The 20,151-nt window shown below is 34.3% G+C and overlaps 1 long non-coding RNA gene across 1 annotated transcript; it reads left to right on the top strand.

Annotated features, from left to right (window-relative positions):
• The first annotated feature begins 1,218 nt into the window (after positions 1–1,218).
• Positions 1,219–4,654, top strand: LOC134473718 (uncharacterized). Its single transcript, XR_010044115.1, has 2 exons — positions 1,219–1,740; positions 3,705–4,654. It is a non-coding gene; the product is annotated as an uncharacterized LOC134473718 (long non-coding RNA).
• The last annotated feature ends 15,497 nt before the right edge of the window (positions 4,655–20,151 follow it).

Genomic DNA, 20,151 nt, shown 5'->3' with positions numbered 1-20,151 from the left:
TGTCAAGCAGAGATAATTATACCTTTGCCACAGTCTGAATTAGCTAATCTTTATAAAACACCTCATAAACAATCTAACACATAGTAGACCTACACAGAGTAACCTCCTGGCCAGGCCCGGGGACTCTGCAGCCAGACTGTCTGGATCTGCACATTGGCTATGCCACTTCCTGGCAAGCAAATGTGAGCAGTCACTTTCCCCTAACCTCTCTATGCCTCAGTTTTCATGTCTGTAAAATGGTAAGGATCAGTGCATATAAGTATCCTAGACCACTGGCTAGCACACAGGGTAAGGGCTCAATTTATTAAGTAGTTGTAATAAATATTTTATAGAGCATTTGTGAATGATACAGCTGCATGCAACTTTGGCAGAAATGCATTTGTGTATATGTCTGTGACAGTGTTTGTTCTCTCTCCCCCCCCCAATCTGGTTATTTCACTAGTACATTTTCAGTGATAATCCATAAAAACTTCACCATCCACTTTTATACTTAGGCAATTTCTTCTACTTGGTGGATTTTTCTGTCCTTAGTTTCTCGTGAAGAGGATACTTTAAAAGGCTGACCAGGCTGTATCTGTTGATACTATAATGGTGTTGGATTTTGACTCAAAAGAAATGCCCATTTGGGTATCATGGCACATGTACTAGCACATGGCACATGATACTGGCAGTCTTGGAGGCTGAGGCAGGAAGATTGCCAGTTCAAGTCCATTCAGAACAATTTAACAGTTTAGCAAGACTCTGTCTTAGAGAGATAGGTAGATAGATAAATGGTAGACAGACAGACAGACAGACAGACAGAGATAGGACTAGAGATATAACGCAATACAAAGGTGCAAGAGTCCTAAGTATTGCAAAAATATAGATAAAAGAAAACAGCACAGAAATGGCCACACTAGGTCTACATTCTCTTCTTTTGGCCCACTCTCCAGGTACCCGTAATTCCCAGAATCCTTGACCATGAAGCCTTGGCCCACTTTTAGATGACCACAGTGGCACGTACTTCCCCACACCCCATGAGTTGCTATGAGGGAGGTTTGTAGGGACAAGCACAGTGCTGGGGTGTCTGACCTGGGTGCTTCACATAGGTTTGCAAGGAGAAAGCTTCTGGTCAGTGGCTGGCATGCAGGGCTCAGGATGCACTAGAGGTGTGTGTGTGTGTGGGGGGGGGCTTTGGGCTTGCTGACCCCCATGCTTCTATTAGGTGTGAACTATGACTCTGAGGCCCAGATCATTCTAAAGTTTTAAAGGTTGAGGTAAGAGGAGAAAACATGTTTGTATTACAGTTATCAGCTTGGGTTAGACTTTCTAAACATCAGACAATAATCTATTTCTCTCTTCTCTGCCCCTATTTTGACTTAGCAGTAGGCCTACATATGTGTCTTCTCCCAATTACAAAGCTTCTCAAGAGTTGAAGATTTGAAGTTTACTTACACAGGAAATGCATCAAAGGCTACATGCATCGGCAATGGCTCATTGTCGCTCATACTTGAAGTTTTAAGGATTCCCATAATAAATTTCAACACCATAAAGAATAATAATAAGCAAATGGGATTATGCAACAGAGCAACAGAGAGTAACAACAGAGCAAGAGAAAACTTATGAAATAAGAAAAATAATTTTGCATCTATTTTTCTACTACAAGACTAATATTTAGATACAAAGAAGAAAAAACCCAACTCCCTCAAAAATTGGAAAATGAAATGAATGGAAGCTTCTCTAAACAATGACCAATTGTCAGTAAGTACATGAAAAAATATACGTCATCTTTTGCCAGGAAGGCCATTTAAACCAAAACAGTGATGAGATTCCATCTTACTCCAGCAAAAAAAACAAAACAAAACAAAACAAAACAAAACAAAACAAAACAAAACAAAAGCTATCACCCAGAGCACACACATAAACAAGTGCTGGTGAAGATGTGGGGGATGAAGGGAAAGGAATAGTTTTGCGTGGTTTATGGGATGTAAAGGACTGTAGTACAACTACTATAGAAATTAGTATGGAGACTCCTCAAAAATTAAAAAAAATAAGGAATTTCACGTGGTTCTGTTCCTTTCCTAAGAATATATCCAAAAGTGTTAAAGTTACCACACAACTGTGCTATGTGCATTCCTGACTTTAAAGCAGCATACAGCACAACAGGTAAGGAGTGGAAGCAGTCTGCCTAGAGGTCCATCAACAGGCTGGGTAAAATGCGGCATACAGGCTGATGGAATTTTACTCAGCCACAAAGAAGAAGGAGTTCAAGCCATCTGCACAAAAACGGATGGATCTAGAGCATACACTGTTAAGTTAAATAAATCAAACAGAGAAAGTTAAATACCATGTAGTTTTGGCTTATATGAGAAACTCGAAACATAAATAAAGAGTAAAATAAAAGAGAGATAGTTGGAAACAGGGAGGCAGGCTTTTTGCAGATACAGATGGGGATCAAGGGAAGGGGCGGAGGGATGGAAAAGTGTGTGTAATGAAGTCTCACTCTGGAAGTATAAAAAAGAATGAATTCCTGATGAAACCATCATGGGTGAAAGCATAAAACATGTTACTGAGTAAAAAAAGACACAACAGAATGCACATATTTTATGGTTCTATTTATACACAATTGTGCGTAGTCAAACGAATCTATGGTTTAGAAAAAATCAGCATGTGACGTGTCTGGAGGTATTCGTGCAGACTGATGACTGTGGCGTGATCCCACATGGCAAGATCAAGGTCACAGATGTGTGCGTGTGAACCAGGTCACATTTCATGGAGAAGGAGAAGCAGAGTTTCCTTGAGCACGGGATAGTTAGCTGTCAGAGGGAAGAAGACCGTGCCCTGGAATTGTGCCAGCGAAGTGACTTCTAAGATGCCTTTTTAGTGCAGTGGCTACGTGGCCCAGTATGATGACTTGGTGCAACCAGAGGCCCTTGCTTAAGCATAGGGGCTACAGACCGAGCCCAGAGTCCTTAAGGTACCCAGAAGGAGCTTCCTTCAAGAGATCAATTGATCTCGAATAACAAATAAATCAGAAGGGACAAATATGGACAGAAGACCTAAAAGGACACCCTGAGTGGGTTAACTTTTGTAAGACTCATGGGTTTTCACATAGATTTGAAGCTGGAAAGTACCCACAATGATTGAGATTGAATTTAATGCTGTAATACTAAGTGAAGTCTCAGCCAGAATAAAAAAATTAAGTCAAGTTCTGGGTCTTCTACTTTGAATTTATATTTAAAACTTTAGCCCCTGCTATGGAAGGATTAAGCCTTAGATGGGTTATGTGTGTGGCCCGGAAGGCGAAAACCATGACGAATGCAGGGAAGTTTTACAGAAGTTCATGTCAGCTCAACATAAAGAATATTTCCTCAGGGAGCAATAAAACCGGAAGAGGTAATGTGTTCATCAGCAAATACACATGCTCCGGTTCACTTAAAATTTGATATTCTCTTTGCAAATTAATAAATGGCATTCTGAGACATTAACACAAAAATAAAACCAGAATTGACTGCTGACTGCTGTTGTAACTTTACCTAAACTGATTTCAGGATTTTTGCATTCCCTTTGGGTAGATAGCTATAGCCTCAAGCACCTTGCTACCATTTAGTATGTTAAATAAAAGCAAGTGTCCTGATAAATTCTGATATATATATATATATATATATACAGTCTCATACAGAAGACATTCAACCCACAAACTTGAATTTTCTTTGTTCTTCTAGGCACTCTTACAATGAACTTGAAGAGAAAGTTCTGCAAGCCAAATGCAACAGTACACCAATTTCAAAATTATATTAGCTTGCACTGCTATAACCCTCAATGCCAGGTGCCATTTTGAAGGATGGAACCGCAATTCTTATACCTCACTAAAAAAGAAGATAGGGTATTCTGATGCCACCTAAGACAATCTGCATTTCATCACAGAAAAATCACTGATAACTTTCCTTCTGCCACTAAGCCTAACATTCCAAGCTGACGAGGGACAGAATTAGCATCTGAATCAGTTTTGATCACGACTGTAATGTCCCAAGATTCTGATGTGGATTTTCCAAAAATTAGTTAATCAGCCTTGGAGTGTGTGGTCTTGGGTTAGATTCTTCAAGTTAACTCATTATTCCTACGGAATGGATTAAGACGAACATGAGCGTTTGTGTGACTTTAAACTGAGATAATCAGGTAATTTATAGAAAAGCTACTGTCTCACTTAATGAGTCCTGGTCATACCTCTGTTAAAACCAAGACTGTAAAATCAGTTCTTAACGGTTTTCTTTATTGGAGAAACTTTTTCTTTGGGTCTTTTGGACTCTTGCTTCATTCTTACATTCTCTATTTTTATCCAAGATCACACATCTAATTAGTGGTTAAACTAGGAACAGAAACTGGGGTCTCCTTTTGATCAGTTTCTCATTCAAGCTGGCTGCAAGACTTAACAAGTTACTTGACAGATAAACTCATTTCTGATTAAGTTTTATAATTTGAACATGTTTCTTTTCTTACTGAATGTTAGTTAAATACTTTCTTAATACTCTCATTTTATGATTTTTATGATAAAAGTCTTAAGTTTTTTTATACTGCAGAGTAATTGCAAATCTCATTTTATATGAAAAATGTATTAAAAAATAAGGCACTAACCTCTACAAAAGTTTTAAATAAAAATCACTCCTGACATTCATTAGTGAGACTTTTAGTAGTTCACTATTTCCACAGTAACTTAAGATATTTGTAATCTTTCAGAAAAACTATATAAAATATCAACATCTTTTATTTTTTGCCAGATTAAAAGCTACAAATTTTAATATGCCCAAGCCTGACTGAAAGATTACTAATGTTTATTTATTCTATTCTATTAATTTAAAAATGAGCAATTAGATATGGCAATCTTATGCTTTAGACTTAATAGAAAATAAATATTGCGACCAAAGGGATATTCTTGGTAGGGTCAACATTTCAGAACAACTTAAAGTTGGTTTAGTTTTCACATTGAAATTTGAACTTTTTCTTTTATTAGATAAAAAATATTCTGCAAGGGCATCCAGCTCCTAATTATTCTAAGGTAATTTTTCCACTTTTGACCAGTGAACTTTTCTTCTTGTCATCACCTTCAAGTTTCAGAGACTGTGAAACCAACAAAAGGAACATACTGTTCCGTGCCGTCAGGGCTGGTGGTTTTATGGTAGCTGAACAGTATGCTTCCTCCGCACAGCTATCCATAGATTCTCAATGAGGACAGCTAAAAGGAGGCCAAACCAAATGTTTCCTTTCTGGGGTTTTGAGTACCCTACTTTCTGCTGAGAAATAAAGGCACACAATTTAATGAGTTGTTCTGTTGGAATAAAAAACAAAACAAAACCCTGCTCTTTAAAGTTTGAAGAATTGGCCCAATGTGAATCAAAAGTCTAACGTTTATTTTTAATGAATAAATTTGATATTTTTACATTGATCATGAAGTCTAGTTTCAGTATGACTGATAATGTGGAAAAATCTTTTACGTCTTACTGTCAGTACAGGACTTTAAAAGAACCCAGAGAATGCTGTTGTTGAAGGAGAATACACTGCAATTTCCCTGCCGGCAGAAGACTTGAATAATCTGAAAGCCTAGTCAGGACATCATGAGTAATCACTGAATGAAGTACTCAGTCCATCCCAGAAGAAGGTGATGGTTAAATAGATACAGTGAAACACAAGCCAGACCAGTTAGTGGGCAGAAAACAGAAGCTTCCTTACATAAAAGTACCGTGTCTTTTTTGTCCATTCGTCAGTTGATGGGCATATTGGGTTGTTTCCAAGATTTAGCTGTCACAAACTGTGCATCTATAAGCATAGGTGCACATATATTGCTGTGGTACGAAGTTTTTAACTCTTCTGGGAATTAAAAAAAACTAATCCTAGCTTTTTGAGGAATCGTCACTGATTTCCACGGTGGCTGTACCTTTGTATACTCCCATCAATGGTGGAGAAGGCTTGCTTTGTATCCACAGCCTTGCAAGCATTTGTTATTGGTTGATTTCTTGATGATTGGCATTATTTCTGGGGTGAGAGAATTTCAGTGTTGTTTTAATATGCATTTCCCAAATGACCAATGATGTTGACCATTTTTTGTATATTTATTTGCCATTTGTATTTCTTCATCTGAGAAGTGTGTATATAATGAGTACTATTCAGCTATAAAGAAGAATAAACTTCAGACTTTTAGAGGTAAGTGAATGCAACTAGAGACCACATTCATAAGTGAAATAAATCAAACTCACGTGGGTAAACATCATATTGTCTCCTTAGTGTAAGAAACTGAAAGAAAAAAATAAGATCGAAAATTTATAATAGATATTGTTAAAGGGAAAGAAACTTCTCAAAGGAGAGAACAACTGGAATGAGGGAAGAACAGAAGAAAAGGAAAAGAAAAAATATATATAAGGTAGCTAAGACAACTATACTACATATTTACATATATAATGTATATTACTATGTATTACATAATATGATATATTATAATACATTTATACAACTATATAAGATATATCGTATATACTCATATATAAGATAGTTAAGATCATTTTACTACTGATTTCTTTTAGTTCATTGAAAAGAATGGTTTGTGCTTATGCTGTTTGATCAATTTTTCATGCCTACATCTTGTAATCTGAACAACTATATTGAAGATGGTAACTAAATTAACCACTGTTAATTTCATATTATTCTGTTTTGAAATTCTGTACCATTTCTATTATTTTTTTTACATTAAAAAAGAAAATCAAAATTTTCCTTTGAAGTCTATATCCCACTAATAATATCCAGTTTTCTTTTTTATGACAGAAAAAATGATGTTTGCCTTCTTACCTCAAAGTTTTGTTTGAGATAAAATTTGCACTTGTTTTAAAACTCTGTCTACTTGATTGTTCTATCCATAGATCTTATGGAGTATTATTTTTCAGATTTGCAGGAAAAACAATAGATAATTTTTGGATATTGCTAATGCTAGCAGGTGAATCGTACAACTCAGATTCAATTTTTCAAGTTGAGGTGTTGAAATACAAAGAAATACGCAGATCTTGTAAGCACATGATTGATGACTTTTGAAAAACATGTGTGCGTATGTGATCACTGGATTAGTCAAGATACGAAACATTTCTGTCACCTAAAAGGTGAAATAGTTTAAAAGGTGGGGTTTTGAAGATAAGAGTTTGGGGGCAAAGCCCATGCAAGTGGATTAGTGCCATTGTGAAAGGTGCCCAGTCCCTTTTCTAACCTTCCCTGTGACACACACTACTCTCATGTATATCACCTGATTTTTGCTTTCAAGTCACAAAATTCCACATAAATGAACCAGACAGCCATCTATTGCTCAGTGTAGAGTTTTTAAGATTCATGTTGTATCGGGTGTTTTCTTAATTTCTCAGTGTTATAAATGTTTCATTTATTTATCCATATATCTGCTAATAGACATTGAATGTTTTTAATTTAGTCAACAATGAATAAAGTTATGAGGAGTAATTTTTATCCGTGACATTTTCTATTTTCTCATGGTTGAATACGCAGAAAAACGATCAATGGATCATTAGATAAGTGTTTCTTAACGTTGTAAAAAATAGCACTTTCTACTGTGATTGTGACATTTTCAAAGTTCACTAGCAGTACCTGTGAGGGAATTATGTGTTCTATTTCATGTCCAAACACTAGAATTACCTGAATACATGAGTGTGTGTGTGTGTGTGTGTGTGTGTGTGTGTGTGTCTGTGTCTGCAACCTTACCCATGAATTCAACCCACTGCAGATCAAAAATTATTTTTAAAAAATTGTTTGTGTGCCAAACATGTACTATTTTTACTGTCATTGTTTCCTAAATTAACTGCTAAAATAACTACTTATAAATCATTTATATTTCCTTAGCTATTATAATACTCTAGATATGATTTACAGTACATGGGAAGATGTGTGTAGGTTATATGCAAATGCCACAACTCTTAATACAAAGAATTTGAAATTGGATTTTGGACTTTAATAGCATCATTGGTCCTGTAACATACTCCCCACCAACACCAAAGGTCACTGTTATATAATTTTAGTAATTCTAATGACTGTCAAGTAATATATTATGATACTAATTTACATTTCCTTGATATAAAAATGCATGATCAATCACACTTTTTGAAATACGTGCCCATTTTAATTGTTCTTATATCCCTTTGTTGTTACACTGTAATTCTTTACATATTGATGATAAAATCCCTTTGTGAACTATTATGTTAGTTGTAAATATCATCTTGTAGTCTGTGGCTTGAATTTTTTAATTCTTTTTTATTTCCTTTGGTATCAGGGATCAAACTCACAACCTCATGCTTGCTAGGTAGGTGCTTTAATTCTTTTGTTAAGGGAGTATTTAAATTTTTGATTAAGCCATTTATTATATTTTTTATTTTATGAGTGATTTTTATTTCTAAAAAATATTTGTTTACTTTCATACATAAAAATTGTCTTACTTTTCCATTTGGAAGCAATTTTTAATTTCTGTTTATTTTATTATTAATGAGATACTTTTTTCCATGCATAATGATCACATTCATCATGGGGAATTTGTACCTCTACATTACACATCTTAATTCTTCTTTTTTCCCACTTTCTTTCCCTCCCTTTTACAATTCTTCTACATCTCCTGTTTACAAAACTGTCTCTATTTTTTCCATTCTTTTTTACTCCCTTTTCCCATTGCTAATTTGAACAAATTCTTCCTGTTTCCCAATATTCTCCATTTGCTCCTAATTTACCCTTTAGATTTATCACATAAGAGAAATAAAGCAGTATTTACACTTGCGTGTCTGATCTATTTCACTTAAAATTGTGGTCCCAAAATGAATCTATTTACCTAAAAATGCCTCAACTTTATATCCTTCTTCATGGCAGAGTAGTACTCAACTGTGTATAAATACCACATTGTCTTTATTCATTCATCTGTTGATAGGCATATGGGTTGTTAAAGGAAAACAACACCGAGATTTCATCTCATTCCAGAAATTATGGGTCAACCAATAACAAACCATGGCAAGGATGTGAGAAAAATGAACCCTTTTCCATTGTTGGTGAGAGTGTAAATTGGTACAGATACTATGGAAAGAAGTATGGAAATTCTTCAAAAAACTAAAATTAGAGGTTCTCTTTGACCCAACTATTCCCATACTACGTTCCTTCCTAAAAGAGTTAAAAGCATCATTCTGCAGTGAAATGCACATACTTGTGTTTATGGCAGCACAATTTATAATATATTTTCTTTAATTTCTTAGAGATATTTTGTGATTTTCAGTAAAAAACCCTGTACATTTTAACGTATTTATTTCTAGGAATTTTATGTAATTGTGAATGACATTGATTTTTAATTCACTTTAATTAAATTTAATTGGTTTGCATTACATTTTGCTAATTATATTATTTATCATTAAAGAGAAATGAGCTATCCAGATATCTTATGGTGTTTATTTTAAATATAATTCCACTGTTAGTACATGTCCCATGTTATATATCAAACTTGTGAAATTATTAGGATTTACGTCACAGTATATCATTTATATTGATGACTGTTTCATGCACTTTTGAAATGTGGAGAGGTATATATAATATGCACATATATGATATGTATATATACACATTTATTTTGTCCAGATGTTTGATCTATAGATGTTTAGTAGGCTGATGCTTGCAATGACTGAATGAATGTTTTTATCCAACCTAAATTAGTATATTGAATGTTTTAAAAGATCAAATGGTTTAAAAGATGGGGCTTTGAAGACAATTATACTATAGGTGTAGAGCCCTGGCAAATGCCATTATGCCATTATGAAAGGTACCCATAGTTGCTTAGCTCTGCTCCCATGATTTTTACCACATGAGAAACCAAGGGGAAGTTAGCAGTCTTCAGCCTAGAAGAGGGTCCTCACCGTGTTCAACCATGCTGTGCTCTGACCTAGACTTACAGCTCCCAGAACTGCTATTAATGAATTTTTTAAGCCACCAAGTCTCTCATAGTTTATTACAGGAGACTGAACTGAGACATTATGCCATTCAACTCCTCTATATGATTACTTTTACTGACTCATTATATTAGTTGGTGAGATATGAATATTAAACATCCGTAGAAATCCTACTATCATTAAACAGTTTGGGCTTTGGGTTTGTAAATTTTTGCTTTATAATTTAAAACATTTTTTGTTTTACAAAAAAATAAAGTCATTTACTAGAGAAAATAGAATTACAAAATTTCACGTTATAGGTTTGGCCCTCCTAGTATCCCTGGACAAAGCAATCCTAAGCATTTTAGCAAACCTCAATTGAAATAAACTAATACAGTAGAATCTAAGATAATATATACATCTGCAGTCTATGCAGCTACAGAATCCTGAGTATCACATTCAGTCAATGGAAAGAAAGGCCAATTCTGGCCATGTCTGTAGTATTTCACACACACACAAAATAGACCACACATTGTTATATCTACTTAGGAGATTAACTTTTACCATTTTTGTCCAGTAACAGTCCAAGTTTGTGGTCTATTTTGATGTTCTTATAGCTTCACCACCTTTTTGAAGATTAGTAAATGCAAGAAGACAGTTGTGCATTCTTTACATTCAATTTTGTGTTTTTAAATTTTAAAAGTGATGCTTATAAAAATTATATATTTAGATTTTTTGGAAATTTATTTAATGTTTTTAATATAAATGCTTTAAGTTATTTATGCTTAATACAACTTTTGACACTGTTGAGTTTGTCTACTGTCTTCATAATTAATTTATATTTTTTCTTCTCCTATGAGAAACATCTTCTGCTCTCTTCTTTTATTAACTCCGAAAAATTTTGCCTTTCAATATTTCCATGATCTCAGTTTAGGACACAAATAACCTTGGCTTCAAATAACCAGATAATTCAACTGTAGATCTCACATACAGGAAAATTTCCAAAACAATCATATGAAATGTACACACACACACAAGCACACACATACACACAACACACACGCACCATATTATGCCTGCCTTTTTAATTTTCCTTTCATTATTTTTACTTCACATTGTCAATTCTTTTAATTTCACATTGTCCCCGTTTAATATTATACCTTATTGATTTATATTTTTAATTACTGCATCATAGTTAGTCTAGGATATGCATTTCATGTGATTGCTTTTATATTCTGAACTTTTTCCTCATCTATAAGATCAGAGGAAGAATTATTTGGCTTTGAATACTAATGACATTTACCACATAAACTTAGATTACGGGGATATTGAAAAGCAGGGTATTTCCACAACTATTACTGGGGAAAAGAAGAATATAGTCCATATAAAAGAAGACAAGAAGTAAGACAGAAATAACAGCTATGGTGTATGAAGATCCATTTATGTTATACGGATTGAAAGCAATGACTCCTTGTTCTTTAAACTTAGACTGTAGATAGTTGATGTCACATATCTGAGCCTTGAAGTCCGAATCATGTCTCAGTAGCCTGAAACTACTACAGCTTTGAAAGTAAGCTGCTTCACATGAATGAAAAATATATTTGATTGCCAACCATTTAATCATTTACATTTACATCCTATCAAATCGAAACATAACTGTTTTCTTTTTATTGCATTGGTTCATTTGTTCATTCAAAACTTAGCTCAGTTTGTGATGGGTACCTCTGTGGCCACTGGGAAAATTTTGAGCTGTCTGGTAAGGAGAAAGCCAGGAACAGCTAATGTTTCTTTTTGTCCCTTCAAAGCAAATAGAAGCCTGGCCTAAATTAAGCTGGGAGTGCTTTTTGCAAAGCATACCAAGCTTTATGGGACTTCAAGCTCAGCATTTTAGGCACAATATTTCAAACTAAATCACAAGAAAAAATTCACCACTATATTACTTCCTTTAAACAATTCAGCATGGTGCATTTTCCCTCCTTTGGAAATGGGATACAGCTGCTTCCTGGGTCAGGATTATGTTTGTGGCTCTTTTTTGGTAAACTGAGTCCCTCCTGAAGAATATCATTATTAAAAAGTGAAAGCTATAAGCCTCACAATGCTAAACACTTATTCTGCTGAGAAAATAGCAAAGTAAAATTTTAAGGAACAGAAATGAAACTTCAATACTTAATGCATAGTCTCATGAGCTTTGTGAATTCAGCGTCTTGTTTTTAGGCCATTAAGAGTAATTGAAATCAGATTTTTATTTTTTGGTGAAATAACACTGTTTACTAAATAATACTCACATTGTAATAAGAAAGAATTCCTTGAACTTCTTTAGGTGTATAAATGCAAAAGTATTTTACAGCCAAACTTTTCCAAAACATTTTCTAATTTGATGAACAAAAAGTTTTTCCAACTGATGGTTTGTTTTTCCGAGTATTTTTACATAAGACAGATTATCTAATTTTTTCTTTTTTTTTTTTTGTTTTTAGTTTTTAGGAAGTCATTTTATTATACTTTTTTTCTGATGAAGAGAAATTCTCATTAGAAAGAAAAACTGGAAAAGAAATATTAAAAGCCTGATACCATCCTGGAAGATTTTATTTCACACTTTTTCTTTATGTATCTACATACTAAATATGTATATGTATGTATGTGTGCACACATATGTAAATATATACATATGTAAACATGTTCAATGGATTCATGTTGTGCTTCGTCTGTGTTGTTTTACGCTCTGCTTTTCTCTCCAACAGGCATTAGAAGTGTTACATGCCTCTGAATTTCCATGCATTTTGATTTCTATGCCCCTTACTTTAAAAATGCCCATAAGTTCATCACTAGTATCCATTTTAATGTGAGATCCTTGTTCCTTATTTTCTTTGACTTTTACATAACACTGTGGATTCCTTCTTTTCTTGAACCATGGATTTTAGTTCCTTCCCTGAGCCTCTTTTAGTTTGATTGTTTTGGCCGTGTCTTGGTTTGGGCATCTCCTCAGTTCCCGTTTCCACGCACTGGAGCATCTGGGTATCCTTGCCATTCCTTTGGTGCTCACACACAGTCTGGTGCCTGCATGTAGCATTAGAACAATGGCATCACCCAAGTATACAGCTGTGCTCTGGAATTTTCTTTAAATTCCTTGCTGCTACCTGCAGCTGACCACTTGCCACTTCTATTTGAAAGTTTCACAGACATCTCAAAGTTAAATGTTTAAAATGTTTAAGTTCAATATCAAACCTGATTTTCTAGGGTTGTCTGTCAAATGTAACTGTGTTTCCCTCCATCAGTCAGTGATAACTCCACCTTTCCTATGATGCAAGCAAACAAAATCTTTAAGTTATATTTAGCACATTGATTGATATCACAGTCTGCTATGATGGAATGAAGTGGCTTGATTTTCCAAACAAACCCTGAGTCTTGTTCTTTGCTGCCTCCACTATTACACTAGGTCTCAGTCTAATTTTTTCTTGTTTAGATTACTGAGGAAACTTTACAACTTGTTTCCCTTCTCCTCTTGACTAAGTCTAGTCTCTTCTGAACACAGCTACCAGAATGAGCTTGTTGCAATGTAGAAAGGTCACATTATTTCTCTGATTCAAGCTCCCCAAAGACCTCCTTGCCTAACGCTCACCTTCATGCCCATCCTCCTGCATCCATCATGGCACTAGCATTTGTTATACCTTCTGTACTGGGTCGCATCCCTCTGTGATACAGATAGCTTATTATCTTATTTACTTGAGGTCTTGATGCAAATTTCCCCTCTAAGTGGATCCTTCACAGTCTCCCTATTTAAAACTAATCATGTACTATGCACTAATTATATACTATGTGTTATGTACTAATTATATACTATGTCATTGTTATGTACCATAGTGTTTTGTCTATGTCTCAAATAGAATTCCATTTCTAGGATGGTAGAGAATTTTCTCTGTTGTATTCATTTCTGTGTCTAGAATATAGACTAGAACCTGGACTATTATAAGCTCTTAAATATTTGTCAAGTGAATAAATAAGTTAGATGAAGTCAAATTATTATTTAAAACTACTAATAGTATGATGTGGCTGACCATTTACTTTTTATAACCAATTTTGGATTGATGCATGTTAGATTATTTCTATTTGTATACTGACATATAATAATAATAATATATAGATATCCCAATGTTCTCTTAAGTTTCTAGAGTGGAATTGTTGGATTAAAGGACTGTCGGTTTTAAGACTTTAACTATAAGATAAATTTTTTTTTCAAGAAAGATGGAGAAAGTTACATGAGCAAATAGCGTGAATGTCTTTAGTCTACTGCATTGGTTGTAGTGAGTATATCATTCTCTCTAATGTTTCCAAATATTATGCGGAAAGCTCAGAATCTTAGTGTTATATCATATGCATGCAGAGTTCTCCTAGGTCTAGATGGTGTCAGCCACAGGCATATGGACAGCTTTTATTAGCAGATGTGTAACACCTGCCTGAAACACACAGACAAACTGGCAAGAATTCATCAAATCTAGTTCATGTTTCTCAGTGCAGGTAGTCCCTTTCCTGTCACTGGATACCACCTGCATGCTGCTGTTGAGTCACCAATTCCTGCTAAGAACAAATACCATGACTGATATTAGGTTTTTTTTTTTTTTTTAAAGGGAAAACCAACAAGTAAATCTCACCTGGCATGATAAAAATGTTTATTTTTCTTTAAAGGCCAGTGTTGAATCCTAATCCCCAGTGCATTGCTATCAGCAAGTGTGACATTTGGGAGGTGAGTGGTCATGATGGCTTATTTTCTTTTATAAGTACTTTTCCAGAAAAGACCTCAGGGAGTGCTCCTGCATTTACAGGCATCTAAGATCTCAGCAAGGAGGTGATATCTTTGAACCAGGAAGCAGAGCCCCACCATTTTTAATGTCTTTTTATTATTAGTAGAAGTTCGCAGTGCATAATAATTACACTCACTATTGGGAGTTGGTACAAGCACATAACACACCTTAATTATTTTTATGTCACCTAGGCCTCCCATCCTCCTCTGCTCCTTCATCTCTTGGTCCCCTTCCCATTTGCAAGACCTCTACTTCTATTTCTTTTCTTTTAATTCTATATTGTTTTAATCCCCTCTCTCTCCTCTCCATGCCCCCTCCGTGCCTATCTTATTTCCATTGTCATTTGGAAAAAAAGATCTCCCTACTTCATATAATCTTTTTTTTTTATTTTGCAGTTTGATATTTTGAATTTCTCATATATGAGCTACTATACAAGTTTTAAACTAGAGAGTGTGGTTTATTTCACTTCTTATTGTGTTCTTGATGTGCATCCATTCACCTACAAATATTTCAAATTTATCCTTCTTTATAGAGAATAGTACTCCACTCTGTATAAATGTCACATCTTCTTTATTCGTTCATCTGTTGCTGGTCATATAGAGGTCATTTCCAAGATTTAGCTATCACTGTAATAAGAATTTAACTGTTTATAGAAGATACCTAGAATGGGAACATCAGGTCAAACAGAATTTCTAGCTTTTAGAGGAATACCCACACTAATTTCCATAATGGTTGTACCAGTTTACATTCCTACCGAAAATATAGGAGTTCACTTTTCTCTGAAGTCACACCAACATTTGTTATGGTTTGATTTCTTGATGGTAGCCATCTTTCAGAAGGAGGATGGAAACTCAGCTTTGTTTATACTTGCATTTCTATAATAGTAATGTCACATTTTTTCATATATTTATTGGCCATTTGTGTTTCTTTCTCAGAGAAGTGTTGATTCATTTCAGCTGGCCAGTTTTGACTGGGCCTTTTACTTTGGGGTCTAATTTTTTGAGTTCTTTATATAGTCTAGATTAGTGATGCAAACCGTTTAGTGACTGAACGCCCAAACTGCAGCCAAAACTCATTTATCACAAACTGCCTCTATATCTGTATGGTATCTAAAGTTTGTTTAATGGGGCAACTCAGCTTGCATGCTGACATAGACAGGTCTGGGCATTCACTGATTCACCGCCGTGGTTCTACACGTTAGTCCTCTGTCTGCGGAATAGCTGGCAAAAATTTGTTTTCCTATCCTGTAAGATGTCTTTTCACTGTATTGGCTGATTTCTTCACCGCATACTTGCCTTTTGGTTTGATGATATGATTCTGGGTGTTGATTTTTAGTACTATTCCTTGTGCAATTTGGACTTTTGTTCAGAAAGTCCTTGCCTGTGCTTCTTTCTTGAAAATTTTACTTATTTTATCTTCCAGCAGAGTAAGTTTCTCTGCTTTAATGTTTAGATGTTTGATCCAATTTCATTTGTTTAATATATGGTAAAATATATGGCTCTAGATTAAATCTTTTGTATGTGGATATCCACTTTTTCCAACCATTTATTAAAGAGGTTTTCTATCCTCCAGTGTATAATTTTGACTCTTTTGTCAAATAAAATGGTGGACCTTGTCTGTGATTGTTTCCACTTCCCATATTCTGCTCATTGATCTTAGTGTTTGTTTTTTTGTGCCAGTACCATGCTGTTTTTATCATAATAGCTTTATACTATAACTTCAAATCTGGGACTGTGATACTTCCTACTTGACTTTTGTTAACTTGGATTGCTTTTACTATCTAGGTCTTTTTTGGCTCCAAATGAATTTCAGGATTATGTTCTATATATTTGTGAGGAATACTGTTGTATTTTGATTAGTAGTATATTAAATCAATCTCTCCCCCCCACTTCTTTCTACTTTTTTTTTTGTCTTCCCAAATCAGTTTAAGAAATTCATCCCTTTTAATTATACCGACTCTTCCTAACCTGAAACACACATTAGTTTTCAATTTTCTAAATCCTATTCAATCTCCTTTTCCAGAGTGAGGTCTTTCACTTGTTTGGTTATGTTAATTTCTAAGTATTTAATTTTTCTTGATGCTACTGCGAATGGTATGTTTTCCTAATTTCGTTAGTAGTGAGTTCATTATTGGTATACGTGAATCCTATTGGTTTTTGTGAGTTAAATTATTATCCTGCTACATTACTGAATTTAGTTATTTTGAGGTGTTGGTGGAATATTTTGGATCTTGTTTGTAAGTAGAGGATCCTGCCGTATACTTTGACTTCATCTTGTATGCACATCTCTTGTTTCTTTCTTTTGCCTGATTACTCTGGCTAGTATTTTGAGGACTAGGTTGAACAGGAGTGGTGATAGTGGACATCCTTGTCTTGTTCCTGATTTTAGAAGAAAAACTTTCATTTGTTTTCTCATTTGACATAATGTTACCAGTAGGTTCATCATAAATGCCTTTTCCAGAGTGAGAAAAGGTTCTCTGAACCTACTTTCTTTATAGTTCTTACCTTCAATTGATTTTGGGATGAGCAGAAGGCTTTTTATGTATTTATGCAGATGATAATGGGATTTTTTCCTTGCTGCTTTTTATGTGATATATATCTATTGGTTTGTTCATGTTGTACCATTGCTTCATTTGTGGAATAAATTCTACTTGATTATGTTGTATGATCTTTTTGATGATTCATTTCATTGTACCTTGCTGAGAATTATTATGTGTGAGAGATTGTCCTGTTTCATTTTTTTGGTTGGGTCCTTATAATCCAACAGAACAGGATTTACCATGTTTTGTAATCAAGATAATGCTTACTTTCAGGAATGACTTTGAGAGCACTGTTTCCTTTTCATTCTATTAATGCGTTTCAAGTATGTGGCGTTTAGATCTCTCCTGAAGTTCTGGTATGGTGTTCAGTGAATCTGTCAGGACAGATTTCTTAGTTGACAATTGTTTAACTGCTTCTATTTCTGTTATTGAATTATTCAGGATTTTAGAATCTTATTGATTCAGTTTTGATAATTCACGTGACTCTAAGAATCCACCCATTTCTTCTGAGTTCTCCAATTTCTTGTTGTAGAGTTTTGTGAAGTAGTTGTTAATTTTGGTGATGTCCATTATGATTTTACCTTTTTATTTCTAAATGTATTGATTTATGTATTTTTCATTTTTTGGTACAATTGGCTAAATTATTATCTATTTTATTTATTCTTTTAAGAAATATATCATTAATTCATTAATTGTTTTTATTGGGTTTTTTTTGGTCTCCAATTCTGTTCTGATCTTTATTTCTGCTCTTCTTTACATTAACTCTGGATTTAGATTTTTCTTTTTATTGTAGTGCCTTGAAGTTACTTATTTGTATTCACTTTGTCTTAGGGTACACTTTTCTCTTTGGACTGTTTCTGTTTTAGCTCATGTATTTTACTGGCATTTCCATTTAATTTTAGGAAACAATCTTTTTCTCCCTTAATTTCTTCTGTGACTACTGATTATTTAAGAGTGTTTTGCTGGATTTCATACATTGGCATAATTTCTGTGGCTTCTTTTGCTTTGATTTTTAGGTTCATTGTGCTCTGATATGATAATATGCCAGGTAGAATTTTAATTCTTTTAGAGTTACTTAAACATGTTTTAGCTGCTGGTATGTAGTCTGTTGTGGAAAAAGTTCAATGTGCTGTCTGAAAGAATGTGTATTCTGTTGATTGTGGTTAGAAACCTTTATATATATTTATTAAGTCTATTTGTTCAAAGATTTGGTTCAACTCTAATATTTATTATTTTTGTCTACTTGATCAGTCTTTTTGTGATGGTGAGGTATTGAGGTTCCCTGTTATAATTATATTGCTCTTTACTTGATCTTTAATATCCAGTACTCTTAGTTTTATGAGTAGGCAAAAATGGAGCATCAGAAGAACACTTTATAGGATTTAAAGTACAGCATAACCAGAAATGGTGCTGAGGTAGAATCAGCACCAGAATAGGTGCTAAGAGTGGGATTGGGAGACTAATTTATTTAGAAGAAAACACAAGCTCACCCATGTGCGGTATCCTTTTGGCTGCCTTCAGACTTCGTGTAAACAAATGGGCTTGAGGATGGTTGCAGAAGAGTTGTCACCCAGTGAGGTTGGGGAGAAAAGTCATTGGGTTAGCCTGTGACTGAAGCTTGCCACAGCCACAGCAGAAGCTTCCAGAGCAGCTGTGGGACATCTGATGGAGCCGTGAACAGCCACAACATGCGTGAAGTGATCTTAGCAGTCTAAGAAGGAGCAATCTAAGCTACTCTTAGGGAGCTCTGGGCCCTTCTCTTCTTTCTCACTAATCTGATAGACCTTTGTGTATACGATCAAGAATATTCTTTTAGATTATGATTGAAGGGAGTAGACTATCAAAAATAGTGTGAAAGATTATGAACAGGCAAAATGTTCACTTGAGCTGAGGATGTAGCTCAGTGACAAAATCTGCCTGGCAAGTGCAAGGTCATAAGTTGGATCCCTGATACCAGAAATGTTCATTTGAAATTCTGTCTGGCACTCTTACGTGTTATCTATGCATTTGAGCTATTCAACAACCATGATTTTCAGAGTTATTAGCAATAAAAACCATTATTTCAATATATATACAAAAGCATTCGCTTACTGAACCTCATAGAAGACAATTTTGCATCTTTTTTCAGATTCTTTTCAATATTCATCACTGCCTGTATCTGTGCTCATAGAATTCTTCTTTGAGTATGTTGTAATGCCTTCTTGCTTTTCTCATTTATTAATAAGTGAAACAAAATATTCCATTCAAAAGTGGAGTAACAAACAAAATTTACATGGTATGGATATACATATATACATATATACACACATAAACACACATGAAATGAAATCTTAATAAATGAATATCTAGTGAGGAATTACACACTGTTTTTATTAGCTGTTTAGCTTTTCCTCTAAAATGGAAGCCTTGTCAGGACAATGATTTGGTCTTGTTCAGTACTATTATCTCCAGAATGTAAAATAGTAGCTAGCACATTCTGCTTATTGAATAAAAATATTGGTTAAATGAAAACATTTGGAGAAAAAGAATTATATTTCACCCAATTACGTTTGAGTCAATATTTCAACTTCATCCATAGAAAGAAATATGAGATTACCTGGCAATATAAAATGTTGCCATTAGTTGATGAAATTAATAATTTTAATAGCACTAATAAAATTTATACTAAGATTATTATATTTACATGTTATAAAATGAAATATATTTATAAGTTAAGTACATATATATGCCAATATTTTTATAAAAATATTTTGTAGAAAGTGGCTAACCTGTTATTAGCACTTACAATCTAAAATACAATAACAAACTTGTATGTAGTAAATCATTCATTTGCTGACACATTCATGTTCTGTCTCTGTGTCTCTGTCTCTGTCTCTATCTCAGTCTCTCTGTCTGTCTG

Source organism: Cavia porcellus, unplaced genomic scaffold (assembly GCF_034190915.1).
Source record: "Cavia porcellus strain 051 isolate PalLab524CR breed Dunkin Hartley unplaced genomic scaffold, mCavPor4.1 scaffold_2, whole genome shotgun sequence".
Classification (NCBI taxonomy): domain Eukaryota; kingdom Metazoa; phylum Chordata; class Mammalia; order Rodentia; family Caviidae; genus Cavia; species Cavia porcellus.
Note: the sequence above shows the minus strand (reverse complement) of the source record. Positions and strands in the feature narration are given on the sequence as shown.